At 40.1% G+C, this 18,023-nt stretch overlaps 1 long non-coding RNA gene across 1 annotated transcript in view; it reads right to left on the bottom strand.

The window, feature by feature from the left end:
• The window catches only part of LOC142761318 (uncharacterized), a 31,627-nt gene extending 13,834 nt beyond the window's left edge, over positions 1 to 17,793 (bottom strand). Inside the window, exons 1-2 of the long non-coding RNA XR_012883608.1 lie at positions 17,698 to 17,793; positions 7,449 to 7,621 (exon numbers count right to left, since the gene is read on the bottom strand). This is a non-coding gene — a long non-coding RNA (uncharacterized LOC142761318). The remainder of the gene's footprint in view (positions 1 to 7,448; positions 7,622 to 17,697) is intronic.
• Between the last annotated feature and the right edge of the window lie 230 nt (positions 17,794 to 18,023).

Below are 18,023 nucleotides of genomic sequence, written 5' to 3'. Positions count from 1 at the left end.
ATTTTGGCCCACTCCTCTTTGCAGATCATCTGTAAATCATTAAGATTTCGAGGCTGTCTCTTGGCAACTTGGATCTTCAGCTCCCTCCATAAGTTTTCGATGGGATTAAGGTCTGGAGACTGGTTAGGCCACTCCATGACCTTAATATGCTTCTTTTTGAGCCACTCCTTTGTTGCCTTGGCTGTATGTTTCGGGTTATTGTCGTGCTGGAAGACCCAGCCACGAGCCATTTTTAATGTCCTGGTGGAGGGAAGGAGGTTCTCACTCAGGATTTGACGGTACATGGCTCCATCCATTCTCCCATTGATGCGGTGAAGTAGTCCTGTGCCCTTAGCAGAGAAACACCCCCAAAACATAATGTTTCCACCTCCATGCTTGACAGTGGGGATGGTGTTCTTTGGGTCATAGGCAACATTTCTCTTCTTCCTAACACGGTGAGTTGAGTTAATGCCAAAGAGCTCAATTTTAGTCTCACCTGACCACATCACCTTCTCCCAATCACTCTCAGAATCAACCAGATGTTCATTTGCAAACTTCAGACGGGCCTGTACATGTGCCTTCTGGAGCAGGGGGACCTTGCGGGCACTGCAGGATTTTAATCCATTACGGTGTAATGTGTTACCAATGGTTTTCTTGGTGACTGTGGTCCCAGCTGCCTTGAGATCATTAACAAGTTCCTCCCGTGTAGTTTTCGGCTGAGCTCTCACTTTCCTCAGGATTAAGGATACCCCACGAGGTGAGATTTTGCATGGAGCCCCAGATCGATGTCGATTGACAGTCATTTTGTATGTCTTCCATTTTTTTACTATTGCACCAACAGTTGTCTCCTTCTCACCCAGCGTCTTACTTATGGTTTTGTAGCCCATTCCAGCCTTGTGCAGGTCTATGATCTTGTCCCTGACATCCTTAGAAAGCTCTTTGGTCTTGCTCATGTTTTAGAGGTTAGAGTCAGACTGATTAATTGAGTCTGTGGACAGGAGTCTTATATACAGGTGACCATTTAAGACAGCTGTCTTTAATGCAGGCACCAAGTTGATTTGGAGAGTGTAACTGTTCTGGAGGAGGTTGAACTCTTAATGGTTGGTAGGGGATCAAATACTTATTTCTCTGCACAATGCAAATAAATATATATGATTTTGACTATGTGATTTTCTTTTTTTTTATTTTATATAATCTATCTCTCACTGGTAAAATTAACCTAGCCTAAAAATTCTAGACTATTCATGTCTTTGACAGTGGGCAAACTTACAAAATCAGCAAGGGATCAAATACTTATTTCCATCACTGTATATATATATATATATATATATATATATATATATATATATATATATAAAATTATATATTCCCTACCTGCCTATTCTAATATAATAAAAGATAGAAAGGTAGATAGATAGAAAAAAAGATAGATGGATAGATACTATGGATAGATAGAAATCTATCTATACAGAGAATGTATTGATGTGTAACACTGTATTTTTTTTGACAGTATTATTCTGGCAGCAATTCTCTCAAGTCTCTTCTTCTCCTCACACTGGAACAATGTGTGAGGAGAAGAAAAAAGGCAGGAGATTTGCTGCCAGAAATGTCAAAATAAAACAAATGTGAGAGGTTTTCACAGCGATCACATGTTCAGGGACCATCCGATTGGTCCCTGATACTCTGCCCAGTGCCCAGAGCTGTTGATAACAGCGTGGGCACAGCGCTGTGTGCAAGCGATTGCGTGCACACTGTATTTTACATAGAAGTGCATGTGGTCGCTGTGATTGGTTGTCACAGGGATCACATGTTCAGGGGCCAAAAGATTGGCCCCTGACACTCTGCCCAGTGCCCATGGCTGTTAGCAACACAGGGCACAGAACTGTGTGCACGGGATCGCGCGTGCACAGTCTCTGAAGTGCCGCCGTAATTAGTCTATACGGCGGACTTCAGAGTCCCTGACCGCTGGCCGTAAAAACACAGCCAGCGGTCGGGAACCTGTTAAAGGAGCATGTCCTTACATAGTCTGATACTGTATAACCAATGCTGACAGTGTCAGACTGTAGAGACAAAGCCTATTGACAAGTTAATGATAATGCCCAGTTGTCAAATTGTTAATACATTTCTCGGAGGAATACAGAGGAATGGCTCAAAGAAGAGTTCTAAGAAAAGGTGCTCCAGCTTTGTTTTTTCATGGGGGAATATAAGTATTTAATTAAAAAGGTCCTGTTCAAGTGTACCTTCAGTCCTATGTAAAACCAGTTCACAATTTTTTTTTCCTTTAGGGTATGGGCGCACTGTCCAGCCGCCGGGTGGCTGAGATGCAGCCTTGATTGCGAGTAAAACTGCTGTTTACCTGGAAAATAGTGTGCCCATTTAGGGTCTATTTATTTATGGCCACATGATTGTATATGTAAACAGCAGTTTCACTCACAATTAACAATCAATTTGAAAACTGCGCCGAACAGCATGTCGGCACACTATATAACCGAATTGCGGTCACATCTAATCTTTCTAGCGGCTGCAACATGAGCCCGTACCTTTTATAGGATAGACCTCAGTCTGGCTTAGTAATGAACAACGCCTTCTCTAGCAGAGCATTAAAATACTACTTTTATTATATCATGTGGGAGTTATGTCTAAGGTGCAGAAATCCGAATCCAACAGGTGCAAATAACCCACGGTTTTACACCAATATTTGTTATTTTGATTGAGTATCTATATATTCCTCTATTATTTTTATTATATATAACTTCACATACTTTCACCTCGAAGGAATTACAGATGGATGTGGGGAAACAGTAGTTTGGATCTATTCCGTCCTTCCCACATTATATCCTCTCCTATTTTTTTTATAATAAAGGTTATGGTTAAGGTCATGGTATGTATCACTTCTTTCTTTATTTTTTAATTATTTTCCATGGTGTACAGTCACGGTGACTAAAATAACCACTCAGATTAATTTTTTTTTAGGGGACACTATTTTAGTCACGGGACTTCCTGGCTCAGTTTTGGGGGTGCCTTATATGATCAGTGCCTGCATATTTTCCGCTGTTTTTGAGTGACTGATATGAACTTTGCACTGAGGAGCTAGTAGTGCCTGTGGTTGACCATTGCTTTGTCTCCAGGTTATTTATTGTACATGTGTTCTTACTGAAACCATTTATATTGTGTCAAGGCAACCTGGATGTTTTTGATAAATAACACCGAGCAAATTACACTGATTACATTTTCATTTATGATTTCCTATTTTTTGTGTCTTCATTTGCATATGCAAATAACTACAAATGATGTACATAAGGGGGCTAATTGTAAGATAACAGATTTATAAAGTTGATACCTGAATCCTTGCCAGTAGAAACATTTTTATTCCAATTTAAGTGTGAGACTGTGTTTTATTTAATGTTAAGTGGTTTCCATTATGTTATAATCAATATTAAAGAATGACTGCAATTATAAATATGATAATGCAATGGATTACGAGAATGTAATGTAAATAAATCAAGATGAAGTGATGAAGCTAGTGGCTATGGAAGTAATAATTGATTGGTCAATAACCATTACAAGAAAACTTTCATAGATTTATAAGGTAATTATAAAAATGTAATTACAGCACATCACTACTTCCTCTACTGAACAACTTTAAAATAATGTATGTGTGCTTATATTTCTACATATACTCCATATCTATCTATCTATCTATCTAAAAAAAAAAATATAGAACAAGAGAACGCAGCACTTCCTGGAGTGTTGCAAACTTTTCTCTGATTTTGTCTGACTTGAACCCTGGATCAAGGTCAGATATGCTGACACCCACATCATATTGAAATAACCAATATGCTGCTTTTATTTATTTTATCTATCATCTATATATCCATCCATCCGTCTGTCTGTCTGTCTATCTAGCCATTGTTCTTAAAGTTAGGTCTCAATGTATCCAATAGAAAAATCCACTTTAATTCGCATTTATGTAGCAATATATGTCTGTTACCACCACTATGAGGTGGTGGGACGTGTTCCAAAATAATAAATTTTAAATCCTTTTCATGACCTTGTTCTAAAAAGTGTTTCGCTACAGGCAAATCCTGTTTCTTTTTTCGAATGGAATATCGATGATTATTTAATCTGGTTTTAAAATCGCAGGTGGTTTCACCCACATATAATAAGTGACAAGGACACCATAGAGCGTAAATTACCCAATCTGAGTCACAGGTAAAATTATGCCTAATGTGGTATTGTCTATGTGTCAGAGGATGATTAAATGTATTACCCCTACACATGAGTGGACAATTAATACATTTGTAGCAAGGGAAATTTCCTGGTTTCAGTAATCTAAGTAAAGTTTGTTTACCACTGGTTGATGTCTTACCTGTTCTTGTGTTAACCAGTTTATCACGTAAACTGCGTGGTCGTCTATAAGACATCAGTCGCGGACTATTAAGTTCACCAATCCGATCATAACTGTTACTGATGATTGCCCAATGCTTATTCAAAATTCTTGAAATATCTCCACTAAAATCATTATAGGTGGAGATAAAAGGAATCTGTTTTTTACCTACGGTGACTCTCAACCATGTAAAACCACACCATCTGGTGAATCTAAAAATATGTGTCTAAAGAATTTTGGTCTGTTTAACAAAAGTAATTTTCAACCTCCGGTTACATCACACCCTATTGAGGCATTCACTGATTTTGTTAAAAAAGATCTACTGGATCTACGATCCCATACACAGGGTGACGCTTTGAGACATCCAAATATCACCACATCTGAATTATCTACACTTGATGAGTTAGTCCATATCCTTGACCTCACCATTAAACCCGTGGACTAAGGGTGTGCGGTCGTGGTTATGGACTCTAAATCTTATATTTCTGTGGCTTATAGACAACTAACGACACCGGGGTTTATAGATTATTAGGTCATGATCCCAGAAGGGATATTGAAACAAGGATCAAAGTGTGCTTGACCAGTGCTCTTGAGGATGACATTATAGATACTTCATTGCAATTTTTTCTGACTGTTGATTATCCCAAAACCCCCAGTTTGTATTTACTCCCTAAAATACACCAGTGCCTGGTGAATCCACCAAGTCGTCCGATTGTATCTGGGAGGGGCTCTTTATTTAGCAATATTTCTATATTTGTGGATAAAGTCCTTAGAGATTTTGTCCTGGAGACCAGATCATATATTAGAGATACCTCTTATTTTCTGCATAAATTAAAATTAATGACACCACCTCCGGGGTCACTGTTGGTATATTTTGACGTTGTGTCCCTTTATACCTCCATTGGACATAATGAGGGTATAGGGGCAGTCAGACAAAAACTCAAAAATTCACATTATGATGCCCAAAGTTGTGAGTTTATCATATCTCTACTTGATCTTATATTGACATCCAACTACTTTACCTTTGATGACAAATATTATATCCAGCTTAAAGGCATGGCGATGGGGTCCAATATGGCCCCTACCTATGCCAATATATATATATATGGACATGATTGAGGAGATGTTCGTCTATGTGTCCAACCACTTCACTCATGTTTTGGGGTGGTGGCGATACATAGACAACATCTTCCTCATCTGGACAGACACGGAGGATTATTTGAAGTCCTTTCATCAGTTTCTTAATGCAATTGATAGGAATATGCAGTTCACTATGTCCTTTTCAACAGATAATATCTAATTTCTTGATGTTAGTGTGAAGTTGGTTGATAACACATTGACTACAGGGTTGTACACTAAAGATACTGACCAGAATACACTCTTAAGATTCGAGAGTAGCCATCCTAAGAATATGTTACGATCGCTACCATACAGCCAGATGGTGAGAATTAAACCTATTGTGGACGACTCTATTGAACTAGATTCATCCCTTGATTTGATGATTGCTAATTTTTTACAGAAAGGTTACCCTAAACAGCTGTAGCTTACTCACAAGATTAAGATTGATAACACTCCTAGGAAAAAATTAGTAAAAACATCTAAACGTGTAGGTAAAAAATAGATTCCTTTTATTTCCACCTATAATGATTTTAGTGGAGATATTTCAAGAATTTTGAATAAGCATTGGGCAATCATCAGTAACAGTTATGATCGGATTGGTGAACTTAATAGTCCGCCACTGATGTCTTATAGACGACCACGCAGTTTACGTGATAAACTGGTTAACACAAGAACAGGTAAGACATCAACCAGTGGTAAACAAACTTTACTTAGATTACTGAAACCAGGAAATTTCCCTTTCTACAAATGTTTTAATTGTCCACTCATGTGTAGGGGTAATACATTTAATCATCCTCTTGCACATAGACAATACCACATTAGGCATCATTTTACTTGTGACTCAGATTGGGTAATTTACGCTCTATGGTGTCCTTGTCACTTATTATATGTGGGTGAAACCACCTGCGATTTTAAAACCAGATTAAATAATCATCGATATTCCATTAGAAAAAAGAAACAGGATTTGCCTGTAGCGAAACACATTTTAGAACAATGTCATACTGAAAAGGATTTAAAATTTATTATTTTGGAACACATCCCACCACCTCATAGTGGTGGTAACAGACATATATTGCTACATAAATTCGAATTAAAATGGATTTTTCTATTGGATACATTGAGACCTAAGGGTCTCAATGTTGAGTTTAATGTGGCTAGGGCTACCTTCTGATTTCGTCCTTTTAGACTGTATTCATTTCTCTAGCAATGTCGTCCTCTTTATATATATATTGTCTATATTTGCATAAATTTTGAATGAATTTCTTTTTTCTTTAGACTATAATGTGATTGCATGACCACCTCAGACCACCCCAGGCCATATAGGATCAATTTGACCTTTATGAAATAGAAGATGAAAGCTGTATTTCATTCATCATATCCTGTGACGAGTATTTAGGTATTTATTCTGACACTATATTGTTTATTGAATGCGATTGAGTTGCAGTAAAATTCTTTATATGGCCTTTTGTTCTATAAGCTGTTGTGGGTTTGATAGATTGTTGGTTCTAGTGGTTGACGGTAAACACGGGAGTGTGATATGGTTCCACTATGCTTGGCGCTGGTTATCATTGGTCACATGACTGTGACCTTGAATCCTCCCCCTCGTGTGAACTCCTTCTTTATGTCCACTTATAAACCATTACGATACTCACCTTAAAATAAAAATAAGTTTTTCCCTTGTTGCTAGATGGACAGGGATATATCAAATATGGTGCTCTTACATTGGTGTTTTAACCGGATCTTTACTGCTTCTCTCTTGTATATATATTGATATTCATAGGTTTGTTTACCTTTCTTTATGATACTGATCCGGGACATTTTTGAATATATCTATATTTAATACACCCGATTTCGGGTTTTGCTATATCATCATTCTATCTATCATGGGTCTAATTAGAGTAATCTAGCTTATACATTTATAAATTTACAGATCCTATATACTCTATAGAATATTATTTGTTACCTGTAACCCGGCAACGGTCTGTGAACGCTGCTTCCGGCTCTTGTCTGCCCAACGCATGCGCGTTGAATGATGGCGATATCTGTGTACTAGCGGTCTGTATCCTAGCAACTTGCCATATACGTCATTTCCTGTCTCCGTCAGTCGGACGCATGCACGTTTGATGCTGGCTGATGCTGAGAGCGGACGACATTAAGTGAATATTTAATATACAAATTAAACATCATGCTTCCGATTGGTGAGTGGTCATGCAGCCTTAATTTGCCACACAGCTTTTTGAATATTCAATTATCATATAATTATGTCTTTATTTTGCCTTTTTGTTACACTTATTATTTATTTATCTTTTCATTATGTCACTTATCAATTTTGTATCAATGTTTACATTTTTTGATATCTTAACAATGATTTTACACATAGCTATATGCTATATAGACTTTTAAATTATTTAAATTATTCTAATGAGATTGATTGCTTTGTATTTGGCACATGCTTTATAAACTATGACTTGTGTATGTACCACCATGCTTTAAAAAAGTCCTAATGTTGGACTGAAACGTCGCACTTTTTTATATCTTGGCTTGAATAAACCACACTTTTTTTTCACCTACTTCATTGGAGTGCTGCAAGATTTATTTATTTTTATATATTTATCTAAAATATATAGCAGCATGGAGGAGATTATACAGCAGTAATCAGAAGTGTAGCTGAGAATCTGGCACTGAGGTAAGACAGTAACTGTTGTGAGGAAGCTGCAGGTAGACCCACCACCACTTCCTGCAGTCCGTCTCCTTTGCTCTGTAAGTAGCAAGACAGATTTTGCCTGAAAACGGGGTGCACAGCAGATTACAGCAAGGGAAACACTTATTGGCAGTCACTTCACACAGAATTTGCATGGACAAAACAACTAAATTTTAACAGTAAGTAAATGACAAAGTTAATCTATCTATATCAGTTATACTTTTAGATTAGCATAAGTTGTTTGAAAAATTGGTGTCCATTTAAGGCTTTGTATCACTTTTCGGATTACTGGTAATATATATCAAGATGTTTTTTGTCATCTCTTCTGGCTGTTGGGCTTTTTATAGAACTCAAAATTTAGATGTATGATGGTTATAGAAACCTACAATAGTCTTAACAGTGATAATTGGGACAGCCCCCTTAAGGGAAATTTTCACAAACTTAGGTACCATAAGGATATTGTTAAAAGTAATCTTTGAAAAAGTAGTGAAGCAGCTGTGCTCATCACATACATATTCTTAGTTTCCTTTACTTTCTTTTAATGGTCAAGATAACTTATGTTTCTTTTGTACGTACATGAAAATATTCTCATCTTTTACCCACCTGTTTAACATGTCCAATTTTATAACCTGCTCTTGATTTGTCTCACCAAATAGTCTCCTCGGGGAGCCATGTGCAGTTCTCAGGGCGAGAGAGGTTGGTATAACTATATCTTAAGTTCACTTTCTAATTTGGTGGTCACAGTAATAGTTATCATATATCGTGGTACAACCCTCTTGGGCTTTATCACACAATGATCTATGGTACCTATAAATCTTTTTCACCAATTATAAGTTTTAAAATTTTTCTAAAGATGATATCAATATGCAGCTACACATGATCCTTTTGTAAAATGAAACTTACTTTCAAAAAGTCATGTACATTTATGACTGATGATTAAACACTTATATTCTAGCTCAATATCTATTTTATGAAATCATTTAATAAAATATGTTTCTAAAATTGAATTAAGGAATATTTTGTACAAAGAGTTTCCATATAGAAGTCCTCTTTAATTGGCGATTAGACAAATTTGATAGTTTGTAAAAATATGATATTTCAATTCTGTAAATAATGAAACAATAATAAAATAAAAGAATAGAAAAAAAACACTTTTGTTTGAATTAATAATAGAAGAGCAATGTACTCTTTTTTTTAAAGAAATATATACATGCATACACAGTGTAAAAGGCTATGTTCACATTAGGGGCTATAATCACAAATTCCCTCACCTTTAAAGGGAATCATAACGCTGTATGCAGTGCTATTCTTGCTGATCACAACAGGACCTCTACAGTCCCATTTTAAGTCAACCGGATTTGTGGAGGGCTAATGGTATCCATCGTACGACGGATCTGTCACTGCGTTGTGGTTTATATTATAAACTGAAGCCCAGGGCCGGCCTTAGGGGTATGCGACCTGTGCGAGTGCACAGGGCGCTGCACTCTCCAAGCATGTAGGGGGCGCCACTGGGCTCTGCCTCTGCTCTGTCTCCTGCTCTTAGTTACAGACACGGAGTAAACAAGAGCAGAGGAGAAAGCTCCGCCCACAGCCTGTCCTGCAAGAAACCTGTGATCCTGTCAGCAAGGAGAGATGGTAAATGGCGCTGTTTGTGTATGTTCCAGTGTGTGTGTGTGTGTGTGTATGTGTGTGTGTGTGTGTGTGTGTGTGTGTCTATATAGGTCTGCATGTGTTTATGTCTCTTTGTAATTGTGTGTGTTCAATATTAAAGAAGAACAGATAGAATTATATATGTGCTGCCCCAATATAGTCTGCTGCCCCCATATAGTCTGCTTTCCCCTATATAGTCTGCTGCCCTCTATATAGTCTGCTGCTCCAATATACACTGCTACCCCTATATACTCTTCTGCACCTTATATACTATGCTGCCCCTTATATAGTCTGCTGCACGCTATATAGTCTGTTGCCCCTTATATAGTCTGCTGCCCCTTATATAGTCTGCTGCCCCCTATATCCTTTGCTGCCTCTATATACTCTGCTGCCCCTTATATACTATGCTGCCCCTTATATAGTTTGCTGCTCCTATATACTCTGCTGCCCCTATATACTCTGCTGCCCCTATATACTCTTCTGTAACACTACTACATTATCTGTACTCAGAGTTATCACTGTGTTATCTGTGGTGTTACATAGGACTGCAGGTAACACTACTACATTATCTGTACTCAGAGAGTTATCACTGTGTGTTATCTGTGCTGTTACATAGGACTGCAGGTAACATCTACTACATTATTTGTACTCAGAGAGTTATCACTGTGTTATCTGTGGCATTATATGGGACTGCAGGTAACATTTACTACATTACCTGTTCTCAGGGAGTTATCACTATGTTATTTAAAGTGTTACATAGGACTGCATTTAAAATCTACTACATTATCTGTACTGTGTACAGTATATGTGTGCCTGTGTGGGTATATATAGCCAGTATCTGAATGTGTCTTTGTGCTTGTATATATGTATGCATTTGTATGTTTATATATTTACCTTTATGTATGTATATATTCCAGAATGTGTGTATATTTTTGCCTGTTTGTCTAAATATCTGCCTTTATGTATGTACAGTATATATGTTCCAATATGTGCGTGTCTATATATGTGTATAATTTTTGGTTTGTGGAAGACAGCAATAGAGAATCCCGCACAGGGCACCATCCAACCTAAGGCTGGCCCTACTGAAGCCACGATGCAGATGTAAACGGAGCCTCATTCACACATATTAAATAAATCAGAGTACTTTTGTGGAATGATGTTTCTTGTGTAGATGTTTATATGTAGTGTTACTCATTGTGATTTTTTTTTTTTTTAATGCAGCAAAAAAAAATATGTACATTTTACCAAAAAGACCAATAAAATGCACCAAAAAACTACTGTAGGCACATTTCCAGGACAAGTGTAAAGTTGTTCAATCAAATGTACACTCATGTCTAGGAAATAGAGAACTGTAACTTAGTCCTTGACTTAGATGTATTTTTCCTTCCCTCTTATCTCAGCATATCCTGAGATGTGTGGCGCAAGATGGACAGGTTTAAAAAACAAAAAAAACATGATTTTGTGATGCTCTGTCAAGAGATGTCTTTGCATATGTGTCGATGTATTGCCACTTAGTGGTCATTATTTGAATTGCAGTCTGTCAAAAGCTTTGCTAGCATTTTGCGATATTGTACTGATGTTTCATGAGAAATTGGAGTCCTTAACCAAATTCAAGCAAAGGTAAGGGTGGAAACATTTGCACTAGGAAAACCCCCATGAACAGTCATCTAGATAAGGTGCATTATGACTTCTTTTTGCCAGAACTTGGTAAATTTTCAACCGATAATCATCCTTTTGGGTCAACCCTAATAAGCAGTTGTTTGATTTTTCGCAATGTTTGATGAGATTCTACTTCAAAGTAATTGCTTTCGGATCTATGTCAGAATCAGCATCACCTCCAGCTATGTACAGGAGTTGCACAGACTCTAAAGCAGCAAAATGGTGGGAACTTTTTAATGAAGACTATTTAGAAAGTTGCTTAATTTTGCATTTAGGAATAAAATAAACAATAAACAATGAAAGAAATGGCCAGTGCAAAGTTGTCTATAGCCTTTAAGGCCCCATTCACACGACAGGGTCCGAGTGTCGGCCGATAAAATCGGTCGTTTTTGGCCGTTTTTCAAGGCCGGTTTGCATCCGTTTTGCATCCGTTTTTTCACGTGTCCGTTTTAAAATCGGATGAATTTCATTTAAATTTGTTGCCACACACAGCTCTCTGTAGATAATGCCAAACCGCCCCCTGTAGGTAAAGCCACCGAGCCCCCTGCAGGTAATGCCACCCAGCCCCCTGAAGGTAATGCCACCCAGCCCCCTGCAGGTAATGCCACCCAGCCCCCTGTAGGTAATGCCACCAAGCCCCCTGTAGGTAATGCCACCCAGCCCCCTGTAGGTAATGCCACCCTGCCCCCTGTAGGTAATGCCACCCTGACCCCTGTAGGTAATGCTACCCAGCTCCCTGTAGGTAATGCCACCAAGTCCCCTGTAGGTAATGCCACCAAGTCCCCTGAAGGTAATGCCACCCAGCTCCCTGTAGGTAATGCCACCCTGACCCCTGTAGGTAATGCCACCCAGCCCCCTGTAGGTAATGCCACCCAGCCCCCTGTAGGTAATGCCACCCAGCCCCCTGTAGGTAATGCCACCCTGCCCCCTGTAGGTAATGCCACCCAGCCCCCTGTAGGTGATGCCACCCTGCCCCCTGTAGGTGATGCCACCAAGTCCCCTGTAGGTCATGCCACCCAGCCCCCTGTAGGTAATGCCACCCTGCCCCCTGTAGGTGATGCCACCAAGTCCCCTGTAGGTAATGCCACCCAGCCCCCTGTAGGTAATGCCACCCAGCCCCCTGTAGGTAATGCCACCCTGCCCCCTGTAGGTAATGCCACCCTGCTCCCTGTAGGTAATGCCACCAAGTCCCCTGTAGGTAATGCCACACAGCCCCCTGTAGGTTGCACCCCCCCCCCCCCCTCTTCCAGGAGAAGTCACTGACTTCAATGTCCATATATGGACAGTTTAGTCACTGACTTCTCCTGGAGAGGAATCCCCGGCCACGGGGTCGGGGATTCCGCTTCAGAAGTAAGTGACGTCGCAGTGTCCATATATGGACAGTTTAGTCACTGACTTCTCCTGGAGAGGAATCCCCGGCCACGGGGTCGGGGATTCCGCTTCAGAAGTAAGTGACGTCGCAGTGTCCATATATGGACAGTGTAGTCATTCACTTCTCCTGTAGCGGAATCCCCGGCCATAGAGTCGGGGATTCCGCTTCAGAAGTGAGTGACGTCGCTGTGTCCATATATGGATAGTGTAGTCACTCACTTCTCCTGTAGCGGAATCCCCGGCCATAGAGTCGGGGATTCCGCTTCAGAAGTGAGTGACGTCGCTGTGTCCATATATGGACAGTGTAGTCACTCACTTCTCCTGTAGCGGAATCCCCGGCCATAGAGTCGGGGATTCCGCTTCAGAAGTGAGTGACGTCGCTGTGTCCATATATGGACAGTGTAGTCACTCACTTCTCCTGTAGCGGAATCCCCAATCCCCGGCCGGGGATTGGGGATTCCGACTCCTACAGGGAGCAAAAAAAGACCCTCCTCCTCCTCACATACACTCTGCACTGTGAGGAGGAGGAGGAGAGAGAGCGAGAGCGATGGAATACATGGCCATCACTCGGGACACATTCCGGTGATGGCCGTGTATTACCCGGCCCCATAGACTTCTATGGGAGTTGGGCGGCCAGGTAAACGGCCAAAAATCGGGCATGTCCCATTTTTTGATGGCCAGGTTTCCCGGGCCGTCAAAAAATCGGTCGTGTGAATAGCCCAATTAGGGGTCTATTTTTCCTACTGCAGCCGGGTGACGGACGATTTATGAACGGCCGTCACCCGGCCGGGAAACCCTGTCGTGTGAATAAGGGCTTACTCTTTCCCTCATACGTTCTTTCAGGGAGGGACTTCAGTAGCCAAGGATGTATTTCATATGTCCTTGCTACTAAAGGCTCTAGTTCAGGCTAGATCGCCAGACATTGGCAAAATGTATGTATGAACTCTGCATATCTTGTAATTTTATCTTTAGGATGTGTGTTGCATCTAACTCTCTGCTTGGGTCACACTTTTGAAAATATACACTTTCACACAAAATTGCATTATGATGTCTGGGTGTATAAGGCTCTGAGTAGTATTATGAGAATGTGCCAGGGGTCTACTTTCAGAAAATATATGCTTATGGAGATTTAGTTTAATTTTTCTATATTGTAATTTAGGTTTTATTTGTACGTCAGAAGTTTGAAAATTGTCCTGACTACCCGAAGTGCCCAAAAACCCTGGCAGTAAAATGGTTAAAAGCAGAGGCTTATAAAAAAACAAAACAATAAAATAAAAAAAACTCAGTTATGTTGATACCTCTTCTTGTGCATGTAGCAGAATCACAGCATATCATAAGATCATCTATGCAGCCTTTTAATTTGTCAATCTGGCTCTCACCTCCTGGTTTGGGTACTTCGGAAATCGTCCTCTTTTTGGATCATGAATAAAAAAGGCACTATTGCACTGATGTATGAAATATACGAAACAAGTCTTGAATATAAAAGAGCTATTTGCGGAATAAAAGCTTAGGGGTACGTTCACACAGGGCGGATACGCTGCATAAAAGTACACAGCGTATCCGCCCTGGACCAAATTGTGGTGCAGTTTTTCGGGCGGAATGTCCACTGCTGAAAACAGCACGTAAAAAAAAAAGCCTATACTTACCCGTAGACATGGCGACGTGTCTCTCTGAAATCCTGCAGCCCGGCCTCCTGGGATGACCCTTCATTCCATGTGACTGCAGCAGCCTGTGATTGACTGTAGGAGTCACATAGGATGAAATGACATCCTTGTAGGTCGGGCTGGACGCAGAAGCATAGAGATATGGGTAAGTATAATCTTTTTTATTTTTCTGAGTTGCACTGATTGAAAAGCATAAATTGCCACACTGCAGATTAACCCCTTCCCGACATCCGCCGTATATATTCGGTGCTGTCGGGAAGATGTTCCCGCAAACCGCAGTACAGTTACGTCGCAGTGATGGTGCAGGCTCATAAGCAGAACCGGCACCATCACCGCGGGGTGACAGCTGTATTATACAGCTGGCACCCTCCTGTAACTGCCAGAACCGGAGCTATTCTCCGATCTGGCTGATTAACCCCTCAGATGCTTCCCTCAATAGAGCGCAGTATCTGATGGGTTTTAACCCGACCGGCAACACAGCAACGCAATCGTTGGGTTGCTATGGAAATCGGAGGCCAAATAATGGCGTCCGAGTCTGCCTTGTACGGGAGCCGATGAGGAAATGCCTGCGGCGTGTCCTCATAGGCTTGCTGTCAGTGAATAACTGACAGCACTAATACACTGCTCTACCTATGTAGTGCAGTGTATTAGAGTAGCGATCGGGGCATCAGGCCCTCAAGTGCCCTAGTGGGACAAGTCAAAAAAGTAAAAAAATAAATAATAAAAATGTCGTAAAACAATAAAAACACACAAGTTTGGGCATGGCCAGACGCAGCGGATTTGCTCTGGAATTCCGCTGCGGACACTCCGCAGCAGAAATCCGCAGCGGACCCGTTTCTCCATTGCCTTCCACAGCTTTGTGGTTGGGTTCGATTGCACGTTGCGGACAATTCCGCTGTGGAGCATAGGCTGCGGTGCGGAATTTGGTGTCCGTAGCATACAATGGTTGTTGCGGACGTGTGGCGGACTGGTTGCGGACTCATTGCGGAATTTCTCCATTGACTTCAATGGAGATTCAAAATTCCGCAATGAAGTCCGCAGATGTAATGTAAATGTTATGTGTGCTGCGGAGCGTATTGTTTTTTTAACATCACATTTCTTCATTCTGGCTGGACCGATTTGTATTTCTAGGTCCACAAGTAAGGCATTACCATACCCAGGAGAACCCACTTATCAATTTATGGGGTAAGATTCTCCAGTGGCACAAGCTGAGCACAACATATTGTGCGTGAATAGGCATATCAGTGGAAAAATTTAAATTTTCACTTTGCATCATCCACTGCGTATTAATTTCTGAAAAATACCTGTGGGGTCTAAATGCTCACTACACCCCTTGATAAATGCCATTAGGGTGTCGTTTCTAAAATTGGGTCACTTTTTTTTGGTACATCAGGTGTTTTGCGAATGCAACAGGGTGTCCGCAAACCATTCCAGCAAAATCTACGCTCCAAAAGTCAAATACCAACTCCTTTTCTTCTGAACCCTCACATATATGTAAACAGCAGTTTCTAACCACATATGGGGCATTAACATACTTGGGAGAAATTGCTTTACAAATGTTGGGGGGCTTTTTCTTCTTTATTCCTTGTGAAAATGAAAAATGTTGATCTAAAACTACATCTTATTGAGCAAAAAACCTTTGAGATCAAAATTCTCACTACACCCCTAGATGATTCCTTAAGGGGTGTAGTTTCCCAAATGGAGTCCCTTTTGGGGTATTTCCACTAAACTAGTACTACAGGGGCTCAGCAAATGTGACATGGCGCCCAGAAACCATTCCAAAATCCAAATGGTCCTCCTTCCCTTCTGAGCCCTACCGTGTGTCCAAACAGCAGCTTATGACCACAGATGGGGTATTGTTTTACTCGAAAAAAATTGCTTTACAAATGTTGTGGTGCTTTTTCTCCTTTAGCCCTTGTGGAAATTAAAAAAAAAATGCTAAACCTACATTTTCTTTGAAAACATTTAGATTTTGATTTTCAAGGCCTACTTCCAATAATTTCTGCAAAACACCTGTGGCGTCAAAATGCTCACTATACTCCTAGATAATTTGATCACGGGGTGTAGTTTCCAAAATGGGGTTACTTGTGGGGGTTTCCACTGTTTTGTCCCCTCAGGGGCTTTGCAATGCAACATGGCCTCCGCAAGCCATTCCTGCTAAATTTGAGCTCTAAAAGCCAAATGGCGTTCTTTCCCTTCTAAGCCCTGCCGTTTCTCCAAACAGCCGTTTATAACCATATGTGGGGTACTGTTTTGCTCGGGAGCAATTGCTTTACTAATGTTGTTGTGCTTTTTCTCCTTTAGTCCTTTTCGAAATGAATAAAAATTAGCTAAACCTACATTTTATTTGAAAAAAATGTAGATTTTCATTTTCAGGGCCTACTTCCAATAATTTCTGCAACAAAAACTGTGGGGTCAAAATACTCACTATATCCCTAAATAAATTCCTTGAAGGGTGTAGTTTTCCGAATATGGTGACTTTTTGGGGATTTCCACTGTTTTGGCACCACAAGACTTCTTCAAACCTGACATGGTGCCTAAAATATATTCTAATAGAAAGGAGGCCCCAAAATCCATTAGGTGCAGGAGTCCTGTGCTTCAGACCATAAGCACACTAGGGCCACATGGGGGATATTTCCTAAAACTGCAGAATCTGGGAAATAAATATTGAGTTGCATTTCTCTGGTAAAACCTTCTGTGTTACAAAAAAATTGGATTAAATATAAATTTCTGCAAAAAAAACCCTCTATTTTGCTTTAATTCCTGCGAAATGTCTAAAAGGTTAAGAAACTTTCTAAATGCTGTTTTGAATACTTTGAGGGGTGCAATTGTTAAAATGGGGTGACTAATTGGGGAGTTTCTAATATATAAGGCCCTCAAAGCCACTTCACAACTGAACTGGCCCCTGAAAAAATAGCCTTTTGACATTTTCTTGAAAATGTGAGAAATTGCTGCTGAAGTTCTAAGCCTTGTAACGCCCTAGAAAAATAAAAGGATGTTCAAAAAATGATTCCAATCTAAAGTAGACATATGGGGGATGTTAATTAGCGACTATTTTGTTGGTATAACTGCCTGTCTTACAAGCAAATACATTTAAATTTAGAAAACTGCTAATTTTTGCAGTTTTTTTCCCCGGAAACTACTGCAAACACTTTAAAGCTCCTCACCTCTTTAGGATCTCAAGTATTCTGCTTTTTCACTTCTGTATGGCTCATTCGGCTTTTACAGCGAATTCAAACCGTGCCAGATCTGTGGACGCCTAAATAGAAATCTGCAAATATATACAGTACTATCAGAATTATTCGTCTTCGCACGGGTCTATTTAGTTTGCTGTTTGTGTGTGTTTTCAAACTTTGTTTGCTACTAGTATGGATTGTGCCGGTGCAACATGTTTTGCAACATGCGGACAATGTGCGGTTTAGTGAGGGGATTGTTTCTATGATGGGCATCTACTTCTGTAGTGCTGTCACCCATGAATAAAACTTGAAGATAT

Source organism: Rhinoderma darwinii, chromosome 4 (assembly GCF_050947455.1).
Source record: "Rhinoderma darwinii isolate aRhiDar2 chromosome 4, aRhiDar2.hap1, whole genome shotgun sequence".
Classification (NCBI taxonomy): Eukaryota; Metazoa; Chordata; class Amphibia; order Anura; family Rhinodermatidae; genus Rhinoderma; species Rhinoderma darwinii.
The sequence above is the reverse complement of the archived record's forward strand: the minus strand, read 5'-3'. Positions and strand labels throughout refer to the sequence as shown.